Raw genomic sequence first — 15,063 nt, 5'->3', positions numbered from 1 at the left:
TAACAGGAAGTGATTTATGACCTTTGCCAGAGAGCCTGCAAGTGTGGAGGGAGCAAACCTGAGTGTAGCAAAGGGAATCATTATTAAGGAAATGAAGATCGTAAATGAAGACAATTTTAAGATGTCTACTCATTCTAGGGGGGAGAAAAGGAGCTTCAGTGGCACACAGGGTCAAAGGGTGGCTTTCCTTTTTTAAAAAAAAGTATAAGAGAATGTGGTTAGTTTTATAACTTGAGGTAAAGGATCAGTTGACAGGGAGAGGCTGAAGATGCAGCAAGGGAAGGGATAACTAATGTATGAAACTCTCAGAAAAGAGAGGAAGTGGGAACAGCAAAGAATTTTGGAATAGAAGCTGGTTTTGAGCTGGTTTTGAACATGGCTACCTCATCCTCTGAAACTGGAGGGCAGAAAGTACAAATAGAAGTCTGATTTTTTTTTCCCCCCAGAGGTAAGGGCATTGGAACAATTCAAGCCTGATTATCCTGACTCGTGTATGCTTTCTTTGTGAAGTAGGGGGTCATATCATTTGATGAGGAACGAGTGAGAAAATATTGGGTTAAAATACTTGGATAAGGGGCACCTGAGTGGCTCAGTCATTAAGCATCTGCCTTCAGCTCAGGTCATGATCCTGGGGTCCTGGGATCGAGCCCCACATCGGGCTCCCTGCTCCGCGGGAAGCCTGCTTCTCCCTCTCCCACTCCCCCTGCTTGTGTTCCCTCTCTCGCTGTGTCTCTCTCTGTCAAATAAATAAATGAAATCTTAAAAAAAAAAAGATACTTAGATAAAGTGATAAAGTTTTAGAAAAGACACCAAGAGAATGATGAAATTTGCCAGAGGAGACAAAAGAGATTTCTGTGGGCCCCTAAAATTACAATTCTCAAGTCTGTCATGACATCAATTCAAGTGATTGCATAGGTAGATGACTATGAGTATGGAGTAGGTGAATTGTGAGATTGACCTCTGGCTGGGGATTTGCAGGGCCTTTACAGTGGAAGGAGGGGGTGGGTAAGGAAGATGAGATGGCGTGGGAGAGAACGTTTTAGAGAATCAGCCATGGTGCTTGGAGTGGAGATGAAGACCATTTGAGGTGTTGAGGTATAGGAACCACAAGCGTTTGGATGAATAGATCACAAGGTGCTTGCAATTACCTAGGATGATGCCAGGAATTGGCAAAGAATTATGTTAATGTGGCTGAGAGCTGGCATGGTTTAATTCTGTAGCTATTTTATTAAAATTTATTCAGTTTTCTCGAAACCCACTTAAATGCAATAACTAAGTTTGTATCCCAAAGCCTTCAACTTTTCTTGTACTTTAATATATGCTTGGCTGCATCTCTAGATGATGTACTCATAGTCTAATTTTTCTAGGAATCCAGGAGGATTCAAGGCTAGTGATGAAAGATAGTCCTGACTTTGTGGGCATTTCAGCTAATACAAGATAATGAAAAATTACCATTTTTCTGACATATTAGGCTTTGACTGTATTATTAGTCAATCCTGGAGTAAATATGCACATTCTATTGGCTCATGTAGAATAAATTCAGAATCTGAGAAATTTAAAATTCATTATTTCTGTACATAACTTAAGGCCAATTATAGGACTGACACAAGTTTCAACAGAGATTCAAATTCCATTCCTTACAATTTAAACCTGGATGTGGATTGGTATAATGTTTAACAATGCTCACAAATAGTAGTGTAATCTAGAATACTGAGCTTTGAGATACAGTACCTAGAGTTGTTGAAGTTTGCAAGGCAAAAAGAAAACACAAGCTTGTGTGAGGTAGATGGATGTCTAGGATAAGTGTCATAAAATATGAGTTTTTCCTTTTTTTTATTTGAATATAGCTGACACACAACATTACATTAGTTTCACGTGTACAACATAGTGATCTGACAAGTTTATACATTGTTATGTTCACCACAAGTATAGCCACCATGTGCTTCATTACATCACTGTTACGTTATCATTGGTTGTATTCCTTATTCTCTGCTTTTTATTCCTGTGGACTTACTCATTCCATAACCCTCCACCTCCCCTCCCCTCGTCAACCAACTGTTTGTTCTCTGTATTTATAGTTCTGATTCTGCTTTTTGTTTGCTTATTCGTTTTGTTTCACAGTCCATTTATGAGTAGAGTCATATGATATTTGTCTTTCTCAGTCCGACTTATTTCACTTAACATAATACCCTGTAGGTCCATCCATGTTGTCTCAAATGGCATGATTTTATCCTTTTTAATGGCTGGGTAGTATTCCATTGTGTATATAGTCTACATTTTCCTTATCCCTTTGTCTATTGTTGGGCACTTATGTTGCTTCCACGTCTTGGCTATTATAGATAATGCTCCAGCAGATATATAGGGGTCATATATCTTTTTGAGTTAGTGTTTTCATTTTCCTCTGGGTAATTACACAATAGTGAAATAATTAGATCATATGAAATTATTAGATCATGTGGTATTTCTATTTTTAGTTTTTTGAGGAATCTCCATACTGTTTTGACTGTACCAATTTACATTCCCACCAATAGTGCTCAAGGGTTCCTTTTTCTCTATATCCTCACCAACACTTGTTTCTTATCTTCTTGGTTTTAGCCATTCTAGCAGGTGTGAGGTATATCTCATTGTGGTTTTGATTTGCATTTCCCTGATGGTTAGTGATGTTGAGCTTCTCTTAATGTGTCTGTTGACCATCTGTATATCTTTGGAAAAATGTCTATTCAAGTCCTCTGCCCATTTTTTAATTGGTTTGGGGTTTTGTTTTTTTTTTTTGGTGTTGAGTTGTGTAAGTTCTTTATATATTTTGGATATTAACCCCTTATCAGATATCATTTACAAAACAACCAGAAAAGAAATTTAAAAAATGGCAATAAGTACATACATGTCAATTACTTTAAATGTAAATGGCCTAAGTGTTCCAATCAAAAAACATAGAGTGGAAGAATGTATAAAAAACAAGACCCATCTATATGCTGCATACAAGAGACTCACCTCAGACCTAAAGGTGCATACAAACTGAAGGTGAAGGGATGGAAAAACATTCACCAGGCAAATGGCAGTGGGGGAAAAAAAGCTGGAAGCTCCATAAAATATGAATTTTGTGCTCTAGTTATTAAAATCCTGCCCAATCCAGAGTAAGTAACACTGTAGTGCTATAGTTCTATGATTCATAAAATGAGGGGATCAAACAAAGAGATATGTTAGATCTTTTCTAACTTTGAAATTCTATTACTTTTCTGTGTCAAAGACATAGTTCAGTTTGGCTTTTTTTTTTTTTAATATTGAAAATGCCTGCATTTACTTATTTTGGGTACCTCCCTGACTGGGGTGTAGCGCCAGGATATGGAGAAACCAGCATTACAATTGCACTAATCTTTATTAACTTTCAATTCCAATCCAGACCTGCACATATTTTATTCCGTCTTCAAGTTCTTGGTGTTTAGGTAGAAAAATTAAAATCTTGGAACAGGGGCGCCTGGGTGGCTCTGTCGTTAAGCGTCTGCCTTCAGCTCAGGTCATGATCCCAGGCTCCTGGGATCGAGCCCCGCATCGGGCTCCCTGCTCTGCAGGAAGCCTGCTTCTCCCTCTCCCACTCTCTCTGTGTTCTCTCTCTCGCTGTGTCTCTCTCTGTCTAATAAATAAATAAAATCTTCAAAAAAAAAAAATTCTTGGGACAATGCTAGGTCTTTCTGAGTAAGAGATGGTTAATGATATGGAAATGACTTGTAATTGATTACCTTGCATCCAAATCCAGATGTTTGAGGCAGAAAACTACTTTGACCAACTTTGCTTTCACTAAACAACAGGGGCTGGGAACTGAAGGCTCTCTAAGATAGTTAAGAAGCGTGAACTGACATTTTGGTTGTTGTGTTTGTATCGTTTTTTGTTGTTGTTGTTATTTTCATTTTACCCACTGCTCTCTCTGGGTGAGTCCATTCTACCAGGCTATGGTTCTGCTCCTGTTTTTTGCACCAGGACCACTTTTCATTATGGGTGGTGCAGCACCTTAACACATAGCTTTTATCTTTCTTCATCTCACTTTCCAAGAATGGGAGGTTGAATTTGAGAGTTCTCCAGCTTTATATCAGAAATGTCATCAGTCTCTCACCTTTCTTCTTCTTCAAGACTTTAATCCTTCTAGTAAATAAGCAAACTGGTTCCAATATTGAAGCTTGTGACATTTGGCTGGTCACTCATCTCTAGGCTAAACTGCTTCCTTACCCTCTGTACCTTAGCCAGGCTGTTTCCTATCATGCCAAAGGATCTTGAGTCCATATTTATTAACCTTCTGGGTAAATTCTTTATATAGTGTTTAATCAGCAGCCTTTTGTAAAGTGCAAGTAAATTACAGACCACTTATCTAGAGCAATCATCTGCCATTTTCAGGCGAAACCAATTATATTTCCTGAAAATAATCATTGTTTGAATGGGTCCATACAGGATACACTTAATTTTATCACTCATTTCTAGTTGTTCCTTTATCACAAGTATGAATTGTATTTCTAGACTGGTATATATACTTTTCTTTCTGCTGATGCCTTCATAGTAGTCTGAAAAGCATGTACTCAGTGAGGAGTAGTCAGGAAATAGTGCCCCCTAATTTCTATCTTCCCAGAAGTTACTTGACAGTTAAATTCCTCTATTTCACAAGTTGCCCTGTCATTTGACAGAGGAATGAATACACACTGCTGCAGTTTTATAGCATGGCAGAGGAAGATGCCAGTCTTACAAGACAAGAGGGCAGAGAACACTGACTAAACTCTTCTTTTAATAGAGTCTCATTACCATATATTCATTCAGCACCTTGAGTACTGAGATGCCTAGTAAAATCACTGTGTTGCAGTTGTCTGATGATATTAGAAGGCTTTGGACTCTCTAAGAAATTTGATAGAGGCATTAAATATTTGATCAAATGAATTCATATGTGGTTCCTCTCCAAAAGCCTATGAGTACATGCTGGGTGGCTATGAGGAAGTGGGGATGGGTAGATATTGGCTTAAGCAACAAATCGTCAGTCCTGATAATTTATTTCTGTATGCTGAAGATTAGTATAATTTGGGGGATGGGGATGGGAGAATCAAGGTCTTTAAGTGGAATTGGGGAAAGAGTTCTTTTTTAAAAAATTTCCTTATAAGTAGATAAAGAACTTTGTATATGACTGGTTTTTCGGATTAGATCAATCTGACATGCTCAGAAATATGGAAGTATTACGATACAGAGCATTTTTACCCTTCAGAGCCAATAGTGGTGAATATTATCCTATACTCTATACTATTTTTAAGCAGCTCTTCTTGTGACAAAGATGTATCTTGCTGCCTTAAATGAGCCTCTGCCTCGTGCTGACTTAATAATGGCACGAAGCCACAATTGTATTCACTCTGATATGAAGGAGCCCCAAATAATTCATCGTGTTGTTATGACTAATTTCTTTTGTGTTGCTCACAACAGCTGGATAGAGGGCAGCCAGATACTCAAGACTGCAGTAAAGCAATCATCTACCCCTAGAATGATTTAAATATATTTGTATACACCTAGAAATAATTTTGGAAAATTAAGAATCTATATCCTTCTTCCCTGTAGCAAGCTTACTGGTCACTCCCAGATCCTTTTTATTTTCGCCTTCGATTTCTCCTTCTGATACTAAGAAAGGAAGATCATAGGTTTTCAGTCTTCATTAATTGAATTTGGGGGGTTTTCCCATCCCACATATGTACTACCATGAAATCCATAAGATAAGCTACAAAACTTATTAAATTATCTGAGGAAAACCTCGGCTTTAAAAAATCTTGCCTGATTTCCTTTTGCTCATCCAAATTTCCTTTAGATCTGGACATGGAAACTTACCATGCTTTTCTTGATTGTCCTAACCAGCGGCTGATTGGAGATAATGATCAGTGTTCCTCTACTGTTTTGCATGTTGGTCCTTTTCCTTCTTCTCCAGTCTCTTTTCTTGGTTTAAATTGTATTTTAGCTTTTTCACCTCCAGCTAATGGAGATACTCCCAGGAATGGAGACCGATGATATAGAGGCTGGAGGCATGCCAGCAGACGCATTAGGTTTCTTCTCCCGCTCCAAACCAATTGTCTGAAGTTTTTAAATGAGAATTTTGAAATTTGAACTCAGTTTGAAAAATAGAGGCAAATTAGCTCTAGTATATAGAATGTTCACATCTTCCTTGGGTTTTCACCTCTGTCTTTTTCAGGGAAGATTTTGCTGATGGCAAAGTGATACAATGATGCTGTTAGTATGGAATAGAATTCTCATTTGTACATGATCGCAGTCATGTTCTTTTAAGATTCTGCACTGCATTTGCATCTTATTGTTGAAGGGAAAACAAAAATAGCTTAATAATAGAATTTATAGGAAATTTATTTAATAGACCTCAGAATAGACTGTTAGACTTCTAGCCTAACCGTATAACACTAGCAATTGAGCAAGTATCCTCCAGTTACCCGAATAGGGTTCCTTTTTAGTTATCTTGTGAAATAAATAGCATAAACTTATAAATGGTCAATCATAACTCTAGTATTCTTCTTTAACTGAATTTTTCTCTTATTTAAGGAATCACAAAGAAGCAATTCATAATTAAAATTATTTAGAAATAAAGATATAGCAAATTTTATTTCTGGCTATCATCGTCTTGGACTTCAAAACAAGGCATATTTTTCCTAGATGGGGAAGAAAGGACAATTTACATATTCCTTATGCAGAGGTCCCACCAGCAAGGGAATGTTTAATTTAGGGTTAAATTAGCTTGGTTTCAGCAGTGGTACTTGTGATCCTTGAGGACCTGACTCTTGGAGAAGATCTCTTTTTCCCTGGTGGCATATGCCCTTTTATTTTCCATGGTGTTGAGTGGTGATTTTCAACTGGTGGAAAAAAAAATGCCAAAACATGCACTGATTCTTGTCAATGCTCAGGAAGGATGTCAGAATAACATTAACCTTTCATTACAACTTCACCGTTTTTTTTCTCCAAATCAATTCTAGTGCAACACAAACACATGATTTGATATGTTCAGAAATTAATAGATTTGAGGAAAATAATCTGTGGTAAAGGCATAGAAAAGTGGTAACTCATTCATAGCAACGAGTGCTGCAAGGTTATAATACCTAAACCTTAAATTTATGTTTGAACAAAGCAAGCTATTTTTAAAAAAACACAAATTCCCTTGTTGATTAAAGACCCTTGGAGGCTGTTTGGAGAGTGTTTATTGTTAGTCACATTGTACCTCATAGGTGAGACTGTTTCATTTCCATCGTTACCTAGCTAGAAATTCTAATAAAGTGAATTTGCTTATTCTACATCTAGCCCTCTTCTTTTGGGCCACATCTACCACAATGCAAGTCTATATAATTAAGGCTTCTCAATAATCCCAGATAATCTTATTCTACCTGCTTTCTTACAAGGAAATTCATTCATCTCTACAGTAAGTTGTATGTTGGAAAATGGCAAGCCTCACAGCCTTCAGCTTTTAGTGATGACTTATTCTGAGATGCTGGAGATAGGTCGGGGAGTAGCATACGAGAGGGCTGGTTGGCAGATCCTCAATACCGGGAATGTAGTTCCCCCACCTAACCCTCTTATCAACTACTCCAAATAGCAGGGTATCTTTCTTGGTCGCGTTGTCCAGCTCTTCTCTGCCTAGGAGGCTCACTCTGAACCAATGGCTCCTGGAGACTCTTCTCAACCCAAGATCTCACCAAGTTAGTACCCTAGGTCACGCTGATCTTTCCTACTGGCCAGCTTCATTTATGTCTCTCCAAAGTAGCTACTTCTTAAAAGTCTTTCCATTATGACTGCCATGAGGTCATCATTATCCCTTGACCTGTGGAATAGTTTCAGGTAGCGCCCAGTCAGCCCTAATTAGAGATTAGAAGCTATGGCTCTCAGGGCACATCTGACCTACAGATATAATTTTGTTTGGCCTACAGAGTGCTTAAAAATTTTTAAATTATTTTAAAAGATTTAAAAGTTAGAAAGTTTCACACAAAAATCCTGATTTCCATGTCTCCTTTCTTGAAGAATTGAAAATTCTTCTAAAATCAGAAGATGGCATGGTTCTTCCGTGGCCACCATATTGTGGTAGTGACTGGCAGTTGCTTCCTTTAGGCTGGTCAGAGTTGCTCCAGTGTGCCATAGATCACACACCCCCAAGGATTACTTCTAAACTATTTCTACTTGTGTTAATATTATTAATTCCTGCAACTATTCAAATCTCTTATGACTTGTACCTAACTCTCTATCTGTAGAGGGCAGTTCACAGGATCTCACCCCTGTGGACCCATTCAAGTCCTTGGATTTATTCTCAGTGGCACATGAATTGGAGACAGGAGCTGTCTTAATCTCGTCATCTGTTTGGGCTTCTGTAGCAGCATACCATAGACTGGGGGGCTTACAAACAATAGAAGTTTATTTCTCACAGTTCTAGTGGCTGGGAAGTCCAAGATCAAGGCACCAGAAAATTCAGTGTCTGGTAAGGGCCTCCTTCCTCACTGACAGGTATCTTTTCACTGTATCTTCACAAGGAGCAAGGGAGCTTTTATGAGAGCTTTAGTAAGGGCACTAATTCTATTTATGAGGGCAGAGCCCAATCACCACCCAAAGGCCCTACCTCCTAGTACCATCACACTGGGGCTTAGGTTTTAAAATATAAATTTGGGGGTTGGGGATACAAACATCCAACCTGTAGGAGGAGCTTACAATTTTTATTTTTTCTTTTAGTTCAATGATTATCTATCAATCATCTATCATTTGTCTGTCAATGAAATTATCTGGGTGATGCCTTTAATACTAACCAAAACTACTTTCATTGTTATGAGTCAATATAAAAAGAACATAGGCAGACTTATAGGTAAACAGTATATTCGTATGAAATGAAGGCCAAATGTCATACGATGCTCTATACACAAGGCTTCATAATAACTTAATCTGAAAGAAGGGTTCGCAGAACCGAATCATCACGACATTAGGATTGTGGAATGCCCCAAGAGAACCTGCCTCAAAGCAGTCAGTATTATAGTCACATTGAAAGCAAAAATTTATTTTCAGTGAAATGATATTAACTGTCACTTTATATTAAGTGTGTTAATCTAAGTTGTATTTGTTTTGTAGTTTCTATTTAATTTGACTTTATAGATGTTTAAGAATAGTTATGAAGAAGTATAAAAAATGCAAACAACTAATTTCATGTCTGTACTTTTTTATTTTTTTGATGTCTGTACTTTTTAAAGTCACTTTCTATTTAAAAATAATTTGTCACAGGGCACCTGGGGGCTCAGTTGGTTAAGCATCTGCCTTCGGCTCAGGTCGTGATCCTAGGGTCTTGGGATGGACCCCAGCATCCAGCTCCCTGCTCAGCGGGGAGCCTGTTTCTCCCTCTCCCTCTGCCTGCCACTCCCCTTGCTTGTGCTCTCTCGCTCTCTTTCTCTTTCTGTCAAATAAGTAAATAAAAACTTTTAAAAAATAATTTGTCACAATTCAGGAAAATAAACATTTTCCTTTAAAAGTGTCCACTTAATACTCAAATTTGAAAAATTCTGCTTTGATGCTCTGGGCTAACATACAGGATCAGGATTTAGTTTGCTTGATGTGAAAGAGGTTTCATTACATGGGTTTGGATCTCCACCTGGAGCACAGTCTAGGAGAAAGAGAGGGACCAGCTTCAGAATACACCTGAGTTAATAAAGAAGGACAAAAGAAGAGCTTGGATGAAAGCCAGATTGAGGGGGAATCGTCAGGAGTGATGCTCAAAATTGGAGCTACAGTTGAGTTCAGGATCTAAGTCATGTGAAAGGCAGTCAGTGAAGGTGGGGCTGCAGCATTCTGGGCAACTGTTCTGAACACTAGCTGTTATTTGAGGTTCTACCTTTATGACTCATAAGATGAGAGCTCCATGGCTGGAGCAGGCTGGCTAAAAAGACCCGGGATGGCTGAACAGCAGCAATGATGCTAACAGGTGCATCAGGAATAATCCTTCAAAGGGACTTGAGAGCTCCAACAAATGCATTAGTAATCACCCCAGTGTAACACCATCATGTCATCTACACAAGGGACTTTTCATGTCTTCATGCAGAATGCAGATCCATGGAGCCTCCTCTCCTGCATGTGCTTTCCAGGGAGAGCCTTCCTGGGTTTTTAGAAGAGAGCACAGGATGCTGTCCAGAGGTGGGGCATTTTCATCTAATTTTGAAAGGTCACTGGGATAGAATAATCCTGACCATCTCCTAATTGCCCAAAGCCAAGCATATAAAGCTAAATTTTAACTATAGGAAATATTGAGATCCATGACTTGGATATTATTGCCTGATATCTATTTGAGAACAAAGGACAATAGGTGCTTTGGTGAAATGTATGTGAAATTCTCAACTGAAATGTTGATTTGAGATATTTGGCCACATTAGGAAAGGGCACTACTCTATGCCACTAACCAATTTCTTCCCCTTAATCCTAGAGTCCCAAGATATAACTTTGAATTGGAAAGACAGGGTTCTTTAGAAGGAGGCTTAAGCTAGTTAAACTGGAGTATGGGTCTCCAGGGGTGAAAAATCTTATTTGTTTACATGATAGTTTCAAAAGACCCAGCTTTTGAGATCTAGAATTTGGTTTTGATAGCTATTTTCAACTCCTTGATGCAAATAAACTGTAGTCCACTGCAAAACTGTAGTAATCTGAAGAACTTCTCACTCTGGGTTTCCAAAGAAACATCCCAACATGTGATATACTTTCTGAGCACCTACTCTGTGTCAGACATATTAGGTACTGGAAAGATAATTCTGAGCAAGACAGAACTTCTGTTCCCATGAACTAACAGGCTAATGCCAGGCATTAGAGTTTCTCTCCATGTCCTAGCTCACTCCATTCTGGTATCAACCCCATGTCCTAGATGCTAGCTAGAGCTTTTGTAACTTGTCTAAGTTTTTGTACTAGCAACTGATAGAGCAAGATTTAAAAAAAAAAAAAAAAGGCACTTTGACTTCAGTGCCCAAACTCGTACCTACTACATGTAGTGTCTACCTTTTAGTTTGCTTTGCTTTGACTCCAAATGCTATTTAAATTGCAGAAACACACTGTGGTTGTTAAAAAGCGAATAACTGCAAAATACAAAAGAAAAAGATTAGATTACATGAGGTAAAAATAATTAATTAGAAAGGCACCACATAAACTGGTACTAAATGCTGTTTTTCTGTCCTTTGTCTGGAATCATTTTTATGGTTTTAATTAACCTGTCTCTGATATAATGCCATTTACTCTGTACTTCCAACTTAACTGGAGTTCAAAGAATGGTCCTCAGTGATGGCTGGATTTGTGATCTGCTCACACAGTGCTGTGCACTGAAGGTGATATTGATGGTGGTCCTAGTTATTATTATTAATTATAATTAGAAAGTGTCTGAAGAGTCATGGTGGTGCAGGAATATTTATATATTGCTCAAAACGAAACTTGAGAATTAAAATGGCCTTGCTCATGAAAGCATCACATGGAGGGTTATATTAAGCTACTGCTGCTTTTCAATGACTGTCACAGGAGGGTGAATTTTTCATTTAATTGTCTCAACTGGAGAACAATCAAATGTCATAGCTGTTGGTCAAATAATAGTGTGTATGTGTGATTATATAGATTTTTTTTTCAGATCCTTAGTTTTAGGTAATACCTGAAACTAAATTTCATCCTTTTTATTTTTCTAATTAGTTCCTGAAATAAGTGTCAGAAATAGTATAAAGATTAGGCCAACTATTTTCCTTTTAAACTCACTTTATTTTTGATTGTTTACCACAGCAAGCATCTGGGAAGACTTCTTGGGGATGTTCAACAGGGGTACCTCTGGTAATTCACATAAATGTTAAGATAATTGATCTAGTCACGACTTGCTTGCCATTATTTGAGATTTGGCCCACTGGGTCTTTATGTCAGTCTGTAGGAACACCACAGTGGGACAGGGACTGTGAGACTGAGGCAGGGATCATCTAGAAATGGCAACCACCCTTCCTCCTGTTCTTCTTGCTGCTTTGCACCACAACATTCTCTGGCCAACTTCATTTGCTTCTAACAGGCTGAAAGGGGCAGAGTGAGTAACTGCAAAGGAAGAGATACTTACAGTGGAGAAGTCCTATAGAGAACTGTGGAGAACAGTCCCAGGAGAGGGGCTTGCTGATAAAGGAAGTCTGGGACCTCAGTACCTGACATCAGTTGGAACTGCACCATATCCTGGCTTCTCGGTAGTCTGGGGCTGGGAATACAAATGGGTCTGGTGGAATGCAAATTCCTGTTTTTGGCAGACTCTGCATTTGGATCCTTTCCTCCTATCAGAAGTTCCTGGTTTTCTGGGTATGGCTACATTCTCTCCTTGTTCTAACCTCTTTGCTCTTTCATTTGCTACCAGGGGTTTGAATGCTATTAAAAACCTTATGTCCTCTACTTCCAATTATTCTCAACTTCTTATCACTTCTACCTCTTGTTGCCTTCGGGACAATGGATTTTTAAGGTATACATGATGAAGACTGTCTCACGAATGCTGACTATATTCCATCTTTCTTTATGTTTTCGATATGGATAACCAATGTTTTCTGCACACCAAATTGAATAGCGTCTCCTTTTCCAATAATTTGAAATACCACCTTTTCATGAATAAAGTGTCTGCATATGTATAAAAATTTTTATTGTTTTATTGTTTTGTTAATATAGTCCCATACCTCTAACAGACACATTGTGCATTTAATTTGTAGTTTCTGATGACAGATTCAGTTAAGCACCTTTTCTTATGTTTATTAGCTATTTGAATATTCCCTCTTTTATTATGTCTTTTGCTGTTTTAAAAGTCAGTTCTTTATCTTTTTATTATTTGAAGGTGTAATTTATGTATTCTAGGTTTAGGTCTTTTGTCAGTTTCAGCTCTGTGCATTGAAATATCTTCTCTCACTCTGTAGCTTAGCTCCTAATACATTTTTTTTTTAAAGAACTCCTCAACTTAATTTAACTTCATTTTTTAAGGATAAATCAATCCTTTACTAGATATCTGAAAAACCACTAAAACAGATCTGACTACCTTTAAACAAGGTTGTGATAAACAGAATAGTGGAGAATCACATTTGTCTTTACAATCTTTTTTAAAAAAAGATTTATTTATTTTAGAGGGTATGTGAGAGCACGTGTGTACGTGCTCATGAGTGGGGGGAAGGGGCAGGGGGAGAGAATCCTCAAGTAGACTCCTAGCCAACAGGGGAGCCCAACACAGGGCTCTATCCCACCACCCATGAGATCATGATGTGAGCCATGGTCTGAGCAACCAAGAGTCAGTTGCTCAACTGATTGAGCCACCCATTCGCCTCTGTCTTTAAATCTTAGTGAAATAAAATGTGAATTCAAACTGATGATCATTCAAACTGTAAGTCATACTTTAAGGTACAATTGACACTCTTATAGAGCCAATAAATTTGTTTGTTTATTTATAAATTTGTTTTTTGGATGGGCAATTGTATTTGCTAAACTAATCTTTAGTGTATCTTTGTCTAAGTCATTCTACTTTTTATGGCCAATTAATTGTTGAAGGCCATTTGTCTAAACAAATACTTGCAATAACTTCTCACTGATTAAGGATAAATTCCTTTCTTTCTTTGATTCTTTCTAACACTGAATACATTCTTTCTTTCTGAATTCATTCTTTCTAATTTGTATTTTTTGAATTTTTTACCCTTTGACCTCTGTTAGCCCTTTTTCCCACCTCTGTCCCCTGCCTCTGGCAACCATCTATCCATTCACTATATCTATGAGCTTGTTTTTTTGTTTGTCTTTTTAGATTCTGCGTATAAGATCATATGACATTTGTATTTCTGTGTCTGACCTATTTCACCTAGCATAATGCCCTTGAGATTCATCCATGTTGTTTTAAGTGGCAAGATTTTATTCTTTTTTATAGCTGAATAATATTGTATATATCTATACCACATCTTCTTTATCCATTCATCCATTGATGGACACTTGGTAGTTTCCTTATTGTGGCTATTGTAAATAGCACTGTAATGAACATGGGGGTGCAGATATCTTTTTGAATTAGTGTTTTCATTTTCTTTGGATAACTACCCAGAAGTAGATTGGCTGGATCATATGGTATTTCATTTTTAATTTTTTGAGGATCCTCTATACTGTTTTCCATAGTGGCTGTACCAATTTATAATCCCACCAAGAGTGGATGAGCATTCCCTTTCCTCCACATCCTGGCCAACACTACTTATCTCTTGTCTTTTTTATAATAACCATTCTAACAGGTATGAGGTGATATCTCATTGTGGTTTTAATTGTCATTTCCCTGATGATTAGTGATGTTGAGCACCATGTGTACCTGTTGGCCATTTGTATATCATCTTTGGAAAATTATTCAGATCGTCTCTCGTGTCTTAATCGGATTTTTTTTTTTTTTTTGCTATTGAGTTCTATAAATTCTTTTTATATTTTGTATATTAACCCCTTATCAGATAGGTGATTTGTGAATATTTTCTCCCACTCAGGCTGCGTTCTTGTTTTATTGATGGTTTCTTTTGCTGTGCAGAATATTTTAGTTTGATGTTGTCATGCTCTTACTCTTTGCTTTAGTTGCTTTTACTTTTGGTGTCAGATTCAAAAAGTTATTGACAAGACCTGTGTCAAGGAGTTTATTGCCTATGTTTTCTTCTTATGTTCAAGTATTTAATTCATTTTGAATTAATTTTTGGGTATAGTATAAGATAGTGGTCCAGTTTCATTCTTTTGCCTGTGGCTGTTCAATTTTACCAACGTCATTTATTGAAGAGACTGTTCTTTCACCATTGGATATTCTTGGCTTTTTTTCATAAATTAATTCACTGTGTGTGCATGGGTTTATTTCTGGGGTCTCTGTTCTGTACCAATGTCTGTTTTTATGCCAATACCATATTGTTTTAATCACTATAGCTTTGGAAGAGCATTTGAAATCAGGGAGCATCATGCCTCTAGCTTTATTCTTCTTTGCCAAGATTGCTTTGGCTACTGGGGGTCTTTTTTGGTTCCATACAAATTTTAGGATGGTTAGTTCTACTTCTGTGAAAAATG

The sequence above is a fragment of the Eumetopias jubatus genome, unplaced genomic scaffold (assembly GCF_037043125.1).
Source record: "Eumetopias jubatus isolate StellerSeaLion01/CBP00866 unplaced genomic scaffold, mEumJub1_p1.0 scaffold_3, whole genome shotgun sequence".
Classification (NCBI taxonomy): domain Eukaryota; kingdom Metazoa; phylum Chordata; class Mammalia; order Carnivora; family Otariidae; genus Eumetopias; species Eumetopias jubatus.
The sequence above is the reverse complement of the archived record's forward strand: the minus strand, read 5'-3'. Positions refer to the sequence as shown.